The sequence below is a fragment of the Pimephales promelas genome, chromosome 18 (assembly GCF_988280905.1).
Source record: "Pimephales promelas chromosome 18, fPimPro1.hap1.1, whole genome shotgun sequence".
NCBI classification, from domain to species: domain Eukaryota; kingdom Metazoa; phylum Chordata; class Actinopteri; order Cypriniformes; family Leuciscidae; genus Pimephales; species Pimephales promelas.
The window spans coordinates 12,307,546-12,321,156 of record NC_142786.1 but is presented as its reverse complement, the minus strand read 5'-3'; the positions used below and the strand labels follow the sequence as shown (position 1 = coordinate 12,321,156).

The following is a 13,611-nucleotide window of genomic DNA, read 5'->3' as shown; positions in this document are numbered from 1 at the left end:
CGCCTAGTGATGCTGTGATCGACATCGCATCATCATCTGGAGCGCTGCCCGAAGCAGCCGGTGCCACCAAAGAAGCAACCGACTGAATCGAACTAACGCTCGCTGGCTCTCGCACTGAGGCGGGAGGTGTGGCCCGAGGAATCGTCGGGGCTTTGTCCCACACCATCACAGTAAAATCACCAGGTCCCCGGGTCGACGGGCCCCCTATGGAGGAAACCGATCGAGCGGGGGGGACCGGGACTCTCACTCAAGTGAGATCATTGAGTCTCGACCTCAGTGTAGAGATGGTCATGTTCCCACTTTCAGAAGGAACATGAGTCATCCACGAACGCTGCTGCTGCATGCTGAATGCCCAGGCATACAAAGCAGCGATCGTGACCATCAGATGACGACAGAAATCGACCACACCCAGAAGAACACGGGCGAACCGTCTTTAAAAAGACGTGCCGCGTGCAGCTCTTTCAATGAGAGGAGGAAATTCACTCTTTACGCGCTGAAGCGACCAGGGAGAAGTGCAAAGTCTGGCAGACCACTGCTCAGATCGCAGGCGATGCAGAATCTCGCTGTAAGTAAGTCTAGCTTTGGGAGTAGACTTCTAATGTTGATATGCATGAACCCAAGGCTTTTGCGATCACAGAAGTCAGTGAAGGAGATTGCCTGGCGCTCGAGGGAAGCACTCATTTTTATGCATTTTTATCAGTCATGACTTCAAAATGTAAAGCAGCATTCCACCTGTAACTTATTTGACGGGACGTGGTCTCATAGGCCGTCAGGGGACGAATAGGCCGTCCGTGGTCACATAGGCGGTCAGGGGGATGAATAGGCAGTTCGTGGTCACATAGGCGGTCAGGGGGATGAATAGGCAGTTCGTGGTCACTGGTCGGGGCCCCGGGCAGTCACCTAGATTGGCGGTGGACGCGTAGGCCGTTCGTGGTCAAATAGGCGGTCAGGGGGACGAATAGGCTGTTCGTGGTCACATAGGCGGTCAGGGGGACGAATAGGCGTTTCGTGGTCACATAGGCAGGCGGTCGGGGGGACGAATAGGCAGTTCGTGGTCAGTGGTCGGGGCCCTGGGCCGTCACCTAGATTGGCGGTGGACGCGTAGGCCATTCATGGTCAAATAGGCGGTCAGGGGGACGAATAGGCAGTTCGTGGTCACATAGGCGGTCAGGGGGACGAATAGGCGGTTCGAGGTCACATAGGCAGGCGGTCGGGGGGGCCTATTCGGCGTGCGCTGAATCGACTGCCCGCGTGGGTCGGGTCGCCCCCCGGTGGCCGCGGCCCGGATTGCAGGCGAGGGGGCCGGATTTCGTCGGGCTCCCGCGGGGCCCCCTTCGGGCCCAGGCCCCCGGCGACGCCTCAAAAAATCGCCTAGGGGGCAGCGCGCGCGGATCCGCTAACCTCCTACCACCGACTACCTTTTAGGCCGTTCGCAGACCCCTTCCTTAATGTGGCAGCCTAAAGTGAGGTAAGGGATAAACATGGCTCAGAAACAATACTCAGGTATGCTGTGGTGTTTAAAGAAGCTCACTTGGTGCTAAAGGCCTAAAGTGTGCTAAACAAATATCCCCCACACCATTACACCACCAACACCAGTCTGAACCATTTATACAAGGCAGGACATGCTTTCATGTTGTTTAGGCCAAATTCTAACCCTACAATCTGAATTTTGCAGCAGAAATCGAGACTCATCAGACCAGGCAACATTTTTCCAATCTTCAATTGTCCAATTTTGGTAAGCCCGTGTGAATGCCTTAGTTCCCTTTCGTAGTCACTCCCAGTTACGTCGGATGACGGAAAATGGGGGTTTCGCCTAGAAAGCCAATCCTCTTCGAGTATTAAAAAATGAGCCAATGGCAAAGAAACGCCATGGGTCTGCGGAATTTGCATAGCGTATCCCCGCCTCACCACGTGGGTATAAAAGGAGGATGCGGACGCAAACGCAGCTATGTTTTCGCTTCGGAGCCAAGAGAACCTCTTCACTCCACAAGCCACAAAATCTGAGTTTTCTACAAGTGAGTCACCTCTTCGAACTCTCCAGTGTTGGTGTGACGGTGGTACCCAGCGAGTTCTCACATTGCCTGCAATCTGTGCAGTGGTCTGCCAGACTTTGTGTTTTCTCCCGGTCGTTTTTCCTCTCCTAAAAGAGCTGCACGTGGGGCGTCTTTTTTAAAGATGCCTCGCCCGTGTTCTTCTGGTTGCGGTCGATATTTATCATCTTCTGATGGGCATGAGCATTGTTTTGTGTGTCTGGGCTTTGAGCACGCAAAAGCAGCGCTCGTGGATGACTCATGTTCCTTCTGTGGGAACACGGCCATCGCAACACTAAGATCGAGACTCAATGATCTAACAGTGAGAGTCCCCGCATGCACCACCCGTTCTACTTCCTCTACGAAAGGTGGTACTTCGGCTGGGGGACAGGGTGATTTGAGGGTGACGGTGTGGAATGATCCGACGATACGTCCCCCCTCTGTAGTGTTGCAACCCTTGAGTGCCGCGGTGATTCAGGCGGGTGCTTCTACGGAGGTCCTGCATGTTTCATTCGGCGCTCCAGAGGATGACTGTCGATCTTTGCATCACAAGGTGGGCATGAGTCATCAGGAAGTGATGATGCGGCTGCGTTGCCTCCCTCGGGAGTACCAGCTTTGCCTGTATCGGATCCCAAGATGATGGCCATGCTGTCCCGGGCAGCCGTGAGCATCGGGCTAGAGTGGAACCCTCCGCCCTGCCTCGAAGGCTCACGGCTGGACGATTGGTTTTTGGGTGCGGCTTCCGCCTCACGGCCACAGCCAACCCCAATTCCTTTCTTCCTGGAGCTGCATGAGGAACTGTCAAAGTCATGAAAGTCTCCTTTGACCTCCCGTGAGCGTTCATCAGCTTTCTCCGCCTTTCCTCCCCTCGACGGCGCAGCTGCCCATGGGTACACTGGGATTCCCCCTGTGGAACACTCTGTTGCGATGCAACTGTGTCCTCAGAGCGCCTCCTCTTGTGGTAATCCTAAGCACCCGTCCAAGGCCTGTAGATTCTCGTCATCTATGGTGGCGAGGTCTCACAGAGCTGCAGGAGAGGCGGCTGCTGCCCTGCATGCGATGAGCACCTTGCAGGTCTACCAGACCCAGCTGCTCAGAGACATGCACAAGGGCAGGACTGACCCAGGGATGTTTGACGAACTGCGTGCCGCCACTGACCTCGCTCTCTGAGCGACGAAAGTGGCCTCACGCTCCCTGGGTCAGGTGATGGACACTAATGTGGTACAGGAGCGTCACCTATGGCTGAACCTGGCCGATATGCGGGACACCGAGCAGACTCATCTGCTCGATGCCCCCATATCCCAGGCCGCCTCTTCGGTGGTGCAGTTGAGGACTTCGCCCAGCAGTTCTCAACCGGCCAGAAGCAGTCTGAGGCGATAAAACATATTCTGCCCCGACGGCCAGCTGTTGCCTCCACCCAGCCGTCGGCACAGACGCCTCAGCCTGCTCGCCGCCGAGGGCACCCTCCTATCACCCCCCCCCCCCCCCGCATGGCCCCAGCAGCAGCCTTCACCCTGGCCGCGTCGTGGAGGAAGCCGCAGGAAGGCGCCACAGCCCCCTCAGGCCCCGCTAAACGCCAGGCAAAGCGGAGTTCCTGAGACAGGCTGCTCAGTGATGCCATCAAATCTTTCTCAGGAGGCGGTAGCAGGCCCCCTCCTTCCCCCCAGTGGAGAATCTTTTCTTCTCCACTCCCCGCTGCTCACCCACGGTTGGGCAGCACCCTAATGTGGTTAAAGAAACAATTGACACCATCACTGAGCACACAGAGCTGGATGGTAGTGCGCGACGCCCCCGTGCCTCGCCACTCTCGTCCTCCTCTGTCTCTGAGGGCGCGGATGTCAGTGCTTGCCATCTCCGGACCACACCACTCTCATCCCCCTCTATCGCCAGACCCCTGGCAGAGCAGACCCCCGTGGAACGCTGGTCCTTCCCTGGTCTCCTCTGTCAGGGCGCGGAGCATGAACGTGCACACGCGCAGGGCTGCTATGCCACCCTCGCTTGGGCCGGTCACTCCGCTTCGCTGTGTAAGGGTGTATTTCCTGCAGAGGTTCAGGCTGCAAGACTGCCGAATGACTAAAGAAACATTATTAGCAAGATGGTAGAAAAATGCACATTTCTTGTCTATTCCACCCACTGCCACTTATACCAACGACGGAAATAAGCGCAGTTACAATAGCTTAATATGTGGGAGAGCTTTGCTATAGAGAGTGACAGTATTGTTTTGCAATATGTAGCACTTCAAAGTCAATACCAAATCAAAACTAGATAGCATCTTAGTTGTAATTGAAAAGGTTTAATGACAAAATATGGTTATGGTTACACTTAAAATAGTTACAAAATAGATGTATGAAATGATGATAACTTATACCAATAATCTTACCCAGCATGTAAAATATTACCAGAGAGAGAGAGAGAGAGAGAGAGAGAGAAAGAGAGAGAGAGAGAAAGAACAGAGGAGGCAAAGGGAGAGAACCCCAATAAAGGGAGAGAGCCAGAGCATAGAAAGAGCAGAGCATTACAAGAGACAGAGCAACAGTTACAGTCTTCTTTTATCCTTTCCCTGACCATGTGACTAAAACCCAAATGTGAGACATTTAAACTGACCAATCAGATAATTACACTTCCCCCAGTGTTCTAAAGGTGTGACAATTCATTGACCCCACAAAGTACACAATCTTGGCCTACAGGCCTTGATCACTATCAGCTCCTCTGTCTTTGATCCTCCAATGGTCCTTGTGGTTAAAAGAAGGGATGGAACACAGTAAAGATCATTTCAAATGTCTTGGATTCTTTTCAATCCTACAATTCCCCCCTTGGCACCGTTGGCCACACCCATGGAGTCCAAAGGTGGCACAATCTATAAAGACATGCTTTCTGTTGTGTGTAGTTGTATCTTCAGACTTTTCGTCCAGGCTTGTTGCAATACCAGCAGGTCAGTCTTGAGTCTTTGTTCTCCCTTCAGCCCTGCATGAGGAGGCTTTATCAAATGGTGTTGCACCTTTCATAGATATGCAAATCATCCATCGAACACTCCACACTTCCACAAGAAAAGGTACTGAATCTGGGAGCAAACACTGGTTCCTCTTTCAGAGGCAGGACACAGGTGTGAACTTAGCAGGAATCCTGTGATTCAAAAGAGCATGAAGCACAACAAACTGAAAAGGCATACATATGGCATTTGTCAATGTCATTGATTAGAGGTTTGATATGGTCAGATTAAAATGTGTCTCTGGCAAAAAGCCCTTAAATTGATATACTTAAAAATGTGATCAAGGGAGAATAAAAGAAGATCTTACAAGCTCTTACATTGTTTCTGGAAACATTTAAATAAATTGCATTTCAACAAAACAACAAATGCTGGTTTAAAACCCCATTTCATGTACAGTATCAGCAAAATATTCAGTGCAACCAAACACAGAGATTCAATTTAATCAATGTCAAATGGACAAAATACAAATAAGCATACACCCAATAAGTTTCAGAAATATTCCAAAGCATTGATGAGAATACAAATATTTGTACTTTGGTAAAAATTAGTAATACTGACATACATTTTAAAATTTAACTTGGTGAGACAAGTGATTACTTAAGTGATAAAGTAAATTCAAAGTAAAAACAAAACAATCAATTATTAGATGAAAGACTTGAATAAAATTGTATGAATTAAATTTTGTGAGGCAGAATCAGCTGCAGATTTGACTTTGTGTGTAAAGATCAAATGGTGTTATCTATGTAGCTGCATTTAGCTGTGGCTATGTGTAAATTCTTCATGCCTCAAAACAAAGATTAGGGAGTTTTACAATTGTGATGCAAATTTGGTCCTGTTTTTGTAACAGGGAGCCAGCATGAGAATGTGAGTATGAGATGTGATCTGGCTCAAAATCTTCCCACACCTATGTTTTGTTAAGAAGCATGATAACAGTGCAAAGTTCAGAGTTACTGAATCCTGTTGTGAGCAAAGCATTTTCATGGTTAATGCAATTGTGAAGCACATTGTAGCCACATGGCCATACTATGCTCCTTTACGTGGTTTTACTGCAGCTATATGGAAAATAGCAGAGTTTTCCAGTAAGGAGACAAATTCAACATAGACACACACATGCAACTTGAAATTGCAATGCAATTCCAGTAAAACAGTTATTCCAGTTTACACAAGATACTTGGCCTAGAATGCACAGCATCTACAACCTTTTCACCTAAGAGTTTTCATCCAACACTTACAGTAAAGCAATCATGTGTCTTAAAGAAATAAACTTAATTAGTCTATGTGCACATTGTAGTAGCACAAACAACTATAAATTGTGTTCTATGAGCAATGTGTTACGCGCAATTACAAATCTGAAAATACTAACAGGATCATTGCAATTTGGATGTTAAACTTGTTGCTATTGGGCTACCAACCCACTAGCAAGTGAAGTTAATAGCTGAAGGCCTTGCATGAACAAGGCGGTTAACTCATTAAGAGTTTTGCCGGTATGTGCAGATCGCAGATTTTTACTCTTAGAAAGTGGTTTGCTATTTTTCTGAAAATAAGGAGGAGGTCTACCCCTACCCAGTGACCAGCATTTCACCTCTTTATGGCCTATTTTCTGACAGGAACTGCAAAACCTGCTTTCTTTACCATAGGGTTGATTGCTACGTTCTCCTGGAGTTTGAGGATTATCACGACTCTCGAATGCTTGTACACCATGCGTTCTGGTACATGACTCTGCGCTATTACGGTGCTGCATCACCTTAAGAACTGAAATAGGCACACTTTCTAGAGCAGTTGCACATGCATTTTCTGAACTAAATGTTTCAGATTCATTAGAGCAAGTCACCTCTTCTAAGTGAACATGCTTTTTAACATTTAGCTTAGCCTTCAGATCTGCAATGTTCTCTTTGTGATTTTTACACTTTTCAGTCAGGGCTAACTGTTCGGCTAGTAATTTATCTAGCTGTGTTTGAAGATCTTTAATCTTTGCCTCAGACTTTTGTGCCTCTGCATTTTTAGATTGCACTTCTTTACATTTAGCATCTATACTTGAAAATAGACACGATGTTAACTCACGTAGCCGTGTACATCTTATGAAGTTTAGAGCCTCAATTATTTCATCATGTTTTGATTTCTTTTGATGTTTGCCAATTGTGCCCCACCATTGGAGCAATTCCTCATCTGGACATTTAAAATCAATGTACTCTTTCTTGAGTTTACATAAGGTAGGCTCAACTTTTTTGCTCCATAAGACAAACAATACATCACTATTATCAGAATTTTTCCCTTCCATCCCTGAGGAGATCTGAATATTCACAATATTCACAAATTATACAGTAATGTGACTATTAAAGCTATTCAAAACCTTCTAAATTCTGTTTCATTCAAATGGAGACTTCCTATCATACCATTAAACAATGAAAACGTCTCAGGTTACGTCTGTAACCATAGTTCCCTGAGAAGGGAACGAGACGATGCGTCACTGTTATGCTTTTGGGAACGCCTCCAGCGTGACTGCGTCTGAAGCATCTATGTCAACTAGTCCAATAGGAAACATGACCGTCATGGGCGGATGACGTCATGACCAGGAAATGATAAAAGAGCACCCGGTGCAAACCGGCATTAGCTTCAGAAATTGCCGAAGCAAGCCGATACAGGGATGCAGGAAGTATGGCAGGGTGACGCATCGTCTCGTTCCCTTCTCAGGGAACTATGGTTACAGACGTAACCTGAGACGTTCCCTATCGAGGGAACTCGCGATGCGTCACTGTTACGCTTTTGGGAACGAGAATACCCAAATCGCCAGACTTTCAAATGCCTGAGTGTCAGCCTGTTGTCACACCACCCTAAGCATTATTAAGCACATGTGAACCTGGGGCAGCCTCCAGGTCCAGGCTATAAAACCTGACAAATGTGAGAGGAGAGGACCAACCCGCCGCATCACAAACATCTTGAAGAGAGACTCCAGATAAGAGAGCTTTAGAAGCCGCCATACTCCTAGTAGAATGGGCCCTGACCGCCAAAGGGCAAGGCAGGCCAGAAGACTCATAAGCCAGAGAAATAGCCTCAACTATCCACTTGCTAACTGTCTGCTTTGAAGCAGGAAGACCCCTCTTGGGAGATCCAAAGCAGACAAATAACTGATCAGATCTCCTAAAAGCAGAAGTCCGATGCACATAATTGTCCAGTGCTCTCACTGGGCATAAAAGGTTCAATCTTTCCTGGTCCGGAGAAGAAAACGGTGGAGGACAACAAGCCTGTAGCACAATAGGCCTCGGAATCATGGTGGGCACCTTAGGCACATAGCCTTGTTTAGGGTATAAGAATGCCTTGACCATCCCTGGTGCAAATTCAAGGCATGCAGGGGAAACCGAAAGGGCCTGAAGGTCACCGACTCTCTTAAGGGATGAAATAGCTAACAGAAACACTGTTTTAAAAGTGAGAAATTTCTCTGAAACCGAATCCAGGGGCTCAAAGATAACCCCAGATAAGCCTTCAAGAACAGTAGCCAGATCCCAAGCCGGCACCCTAGTACGAGTTGCAGGCCTCAGCCTCAGTGTGCCACGGAGGAAACGTGTAATCAAGGGGTCTCGACCGAGGGAAGTACCCCCCACTAGGGCATGGAAAGCCGCAATGGCTGCCACGTAAACCTTGAGCGTGGAAGGACATAGACCTGACGAGAAACGCTCTTGTAGAAACTCGAGAACTGTGTTGACTGAACAATTAATCGGGTCCCACTGGCGTTGGCGACACCAGGAAGTAAACACTTTCCATTTAAGTGCGTAAAGTTTCCTCGTAGCCGGAGCTCTGGAGCTTAAAATGGTCTCAGCCACTTCCGCTGACAGACCACTACTCATGAGTTGGGCCCCCTCAGAGGCCACACCCATCGTGCCCCCTGCCTGAGACAGAAGGTCTCTCCTGATGGGCAACTCCAGGGGAGGCCTGTCGAGAAGATGAATGAGGTCCGCAAACCAAATACGACTTGGCCAGCGTGGTGCTACTAGCAATAGACTTATCCCATCCTGGCGGATTCTCTCCAGAACTCCTGGGAGCAGAGCTACAGGGGGAAAGGCATACAGACGCAGCCTCGGCCATGCCTGAACCATAGCATCCAGCCCCAGGGGGGCTGGTTGAGTGAGGGAGAACCAAAGAGGACAGTGCGTCGTGTGCTGAGACGCAAACAGATCCACTTCCGCCTGGCCATACACCCTCCAGATCTGCTCCACCACCTCGGGGTGGAGCCTCCATTCCCCCGGCCTCAGCCTCTGCCTCGACAGTGTGTCTGCTCCTACATTCTGGGCCCCTGGAATGTATACTGCCCTCAGTGAGAGCAATTTCCCTAGGGACCACAGGAGGATCTGGTGCGCCAGTTTGCACAGTGGACGCGAACGCAGACCCCCCTGTCGATTTAAATAAGAGACCACTGATGTGTTGTCTGTCCGGACAAGCACATGATGGCCCCTCAGATCTGGGAGGAAATATCTCAAAGCCTTGAAGACAGCCATCATCTCCAGGCAATTTATGTGCCAGGAGAGATGATGACTCCTCCACAGACCCTGAGCTGAACGGCCTTCCATTACCGCTCCCCAGCCGGTGAGGGAAGCATCTGTCGAGATAGCCACTCGATGGCAAAGAGCTCCCAACACCGGACCCTGGGACAGGAACCAGTGTTTCCTCCATATAATCAAGGCTTGGAGACACCGCCGCGTGATCTTGATCATACGAAGTGGGTTCCCCCTCGGGGAGAACCCTCTGGTCCTGAGCCACCACTGCAGAGGTCTCATATACAACAGGCCAAAAGGTATCACGTTGGACGCTGCTGCCAAGAGACCTAACAGTCTCTCGAACTGTTTCACAGTGCGTGACTGGCCTAGCTTTAGCTCCTTTGTGGCGGAAAGGATAGCAGCTACACGAGCGGGCGACAGCGTGGCTCGCATCGTGACTGAATCCCATACCACACCAAGAAAAGTGGTTCTCTGTACTGGAGAAAGCACACTCTTCTTGGCGTTGAGCCTCAACCCCAATTTCTGCATATGTGCGAGAACGACACCTCGGTGCCGAACCGCTAACTGTTCTGACTCTGCTAGAATCAGCCAGTCGTCTATGTAGTTCAGAATGCGTATGCCCTGCAGCCTGAGCGGGGCCAGAGCTGCATCTACGCACTTCGTGAACGTGCGGGGTGATAAAGCCAGACCGAATGGAAGTACCCGATATTGGTATTCTTTGCCCCCGAAAGAAAACCTCAGGAACCTCCTGTGCTGAGGGAGGATGGAGATATGGAAGTACGCATCTTTCAAATCTATCGTGACGAACCAGTCCTCGGATCTGATTTGAGTCACAATCTGCTTGAGTGTCAGCATCTTGAACTTGAGTTTCTGAACTGAACGATTCAATAGACGAAGATCTAAAATGGGACGCAACCCTCCATCCTTTTTTGGAACAATGAAATAGCGGCTGTAAAAACCCGATTCCCTGTCGGGTGGATACACCTGCTCTATAGCTTCTTTCGCTAATAAAGCCTTCACTTCTTGCTCCATCACCAGAGCCTGCTCGGGGTGTACCAACGTGGGCAGCACCCCGTTGAAACGTGGAGGACGAGAACCGAACTGGATTCTGTATCCTCCCTCTATCATCTGCAGGACCCAACGAGAAATATTTGGCAGATTCCTCCATTCTGTCAGAAATTCTACTAGGGGAACCAGCCTCTCGAGGCTGGCCTCTGATGTATTTAAAACACCCAGCCCGGGGGCCTGGAACATAACGGCAGAAACCAACCGGACTGACTGTTTTTGAACCCCCCTCAGAAGGTTCCCGTCCGACGCAACGTCGAGTCGACGTTGCGCCAGACGTTCTCTGGCGACCACTGCGCCCCGAAGCACCAAGGGTGGCGGGGTGGGCAGAATTGTCCCCTGAGGACCCCGAAATGAACCGGGCACCGTATACTGAGGTGTACACCGGTTCACTTCGGTTGGGGCAGTCCTCACTGGTCTGACACCCGTGGCGTCAGGACCTTTTCTTTTGCGCCGAAGCCTTCTTAGCCTGAAGAACGGTCCTCAGATCCGGCTTCGACTTCGAAGGCTTTGGCTGAGAGTGTTTCGTCTGCCTCCAGTGTTTTTGTGGAGGTGCACGAGACGCAACACTCTCTTTTTGTTGCGCACGATATGATGAGCTTGACGGCTGGGGCTGCTCACGCCCAGCAGCCCCAGGGGGTTGGACACGGCGAGGGAGAAATTTTTTAAATGCCTCTGACTGTTTTTTAGCTTCCTGAAATCTCTCGACGACCTCATCAACAGCGTCGCCGAAGAGACCATCAGGATTAACCGGGGCATCTAAAAGAAAGGAACGATCTCGGTCCTTTAAATCAGTCAAATTCAACCACAGATGTCTCTCAGTGGCCACCAGGGCTGCCATAGACCGCCCAATTGCTCTAGCGGTCTCCTTAGTAGCCCTGAGAGACAAATCTGTGGCCCGACGAAGTTCTCTAATTTCATCGGGTCCAACTCCCTCACTTTTATCCAAATCCCCCAGCAGCTCAGCCTGGTATGCCTGTAATATAGCCATAGAATGGAGGCATGCACCAGCCTGACCTGCTGCCGTATAAGCTTTGCCCACTAACGTAGATGTTGTTTTTAATGGTTTAGTGGGTAAAGCTGAGGCCTTCAGAGACGATACCGAACCGGGTGACAGATAGCTCGCGAGCGTCTGTTCAGCCCGGGGCATCGCCTCATAGCCGTACTCTTTCAGCCCCCTTATACCCGAATAAATATGAACTTGAGGGCTGAAAACACGTGCAGAGTACGGCTTATTCCATGTTCTTGATATCTCATTATGTAAATCGGGAAAGAATGGAAGGCCTCGTGGTGGAAGTGAAACACTAGATGAAAGAAAACGCTCGTCGAGTTTGCTTTTAGGACGCGCGTCCTCTCTTACAGCTGGCCAATCAATATGTAATTTTTCAACCGCTCTAGTAATCACTTCCACCAACTCATCATATGCGGGAGAAACAGATGGCGAGTCTTTTTCTCCCATGTGTGTGCTTAAACTGTCGATGCTCAGTACATCTACCTCCTCGGAGCTAGAGCACTGAAGCATCGAGCTCTCTCCCCGTGCAGAAGGAACCGCAGCGCGGGCTTCTGACACCGGAGCGAGAGCACTGGATCGTTCAGAAAAGGAAGGCGATAAGGCCACAGGACCCGTCTCCAACCCCTCTGAAAGATCCTTTTGCGATCCCCAGGAATGCATTCTCCGGTCCTGCACCCTGAGGATTGCGAGCCTGGCCGCTCTCATCAAACAGCGCCAGGCGGGAGCGAAGCATGCGGAGCGAGAGATTCTCGCAGTGTTGGCAGTCAGCCTCCTCGAAGGCTGACACCGCATGCTCCACTCCCAAACAAATGACACAAAGCTCGTGAGTATCCCCACCCGTTAAATAGCGCGGGCAGGGAGAAGCACAAAGCCTGAACATTTGTTTCGCCATAATTCCGTTTCCAATAATAATCACAGACAACAGTAAATAAGACAGACAGAGACACAGATCGCTTGCTGAGGCAATAGAAGCTAATGCCGGTTTGCACCGGGTGCTCTTTTATCATTTCCTGGTCATGACGTCATCCGCCCATGACGGTCATGTTTCCTATTGGACTAGTTGACATAGATGCTTCAGACGCAGTCACGCTGGAGGCGTTCCCAAAAGCGTAACAGTGACGCATCGCGAGTTCCCTCGATAGGGAACAGACTTACCCATTTGGTCATCAAGTCAGCTTAATCCATTCACAAAATCAACTATAAAATATTGTCTCATTCAGAGTGAATTTCAGAAAACACACTGCAAGGGATCCCGGGTTTCGGCACCATCTGTAAGGGTGGATTTCCTGCAGAGGTTCAGGCTGCAAGACTGCCGAATGACTAAAGCCTAGTTCACACTACATGATTTTAAAATGTCGGGCTGAACTGTGCAGTTCACACTACATGACTTGCTCTCAGTGAAATCTGGAGTGTTCAAGTTGTTTAGCTGTTCACACCACACAACACAACGTGATAGATCCACAACAGGAGGTAACTCACTACACGAGTTAACAACACACTACATAGAGATACAACCACGATCGGAAGATAAGAGCATATCATTTGTGACTCAATGAGAGCTGTTTCAGTACTATAGTACGGTCTAAATCCTGAAAATAATCAAACAAATAACGAGTTGACAACAACACGATTCTATCTGGTCTAATAACCATGTTTTGTCACGAAAAACCACGCAATAAAACGAACCAGAAATGACGCGAAACTGCAGAGAAGAACACAACACGCGAATATGGACGTCAGACAGAAACTAGTGCTGCACACTGTTTGCTCGACGATCTGCTCTGAGAAAAAAAAATGCAAAAAAGAAAAGAAAAAGTAAGATTTACCTGGTGTCCTCAACCCATGCGTTGCTATGATTGGCTGTACTCATGACATCACTGAGATTGAGTCGCGCGACTGCTCGAGATATCTAGCATGCTAGATATTTTTCTGAGCTCGGTGACCTGTCTGCGAGGTGTCTGCGAGCTGTCTTTGGTGCGTTGTTGGCTCTTTCACACTAACGGATTGGCGAGCGTTAATCGTCCG

General features: G+C 49.3%; 1 protein-coding gene and 1 pseudogene across 1 annotated transcript in view; both read right to left on the bottom strand.

Annotated features, from left to right (window-relative positions):
- Positions 1-13,611, bottom strand: part of st3gal1l3 (ST3 beta-galactoside alpha-2,3-sialyltransferase 1, like 3) — a 109,188-nt gene that overhangs the window by 17,407 nt on the left and 78,170 nt on the right. The gene's annotated exons all lie outside the window — the stretch shown is intronic.
- LOC148970927 (uncharacterized) lies at positions 11,537-12,599 on the bottom strand (annotated as a pseudogene).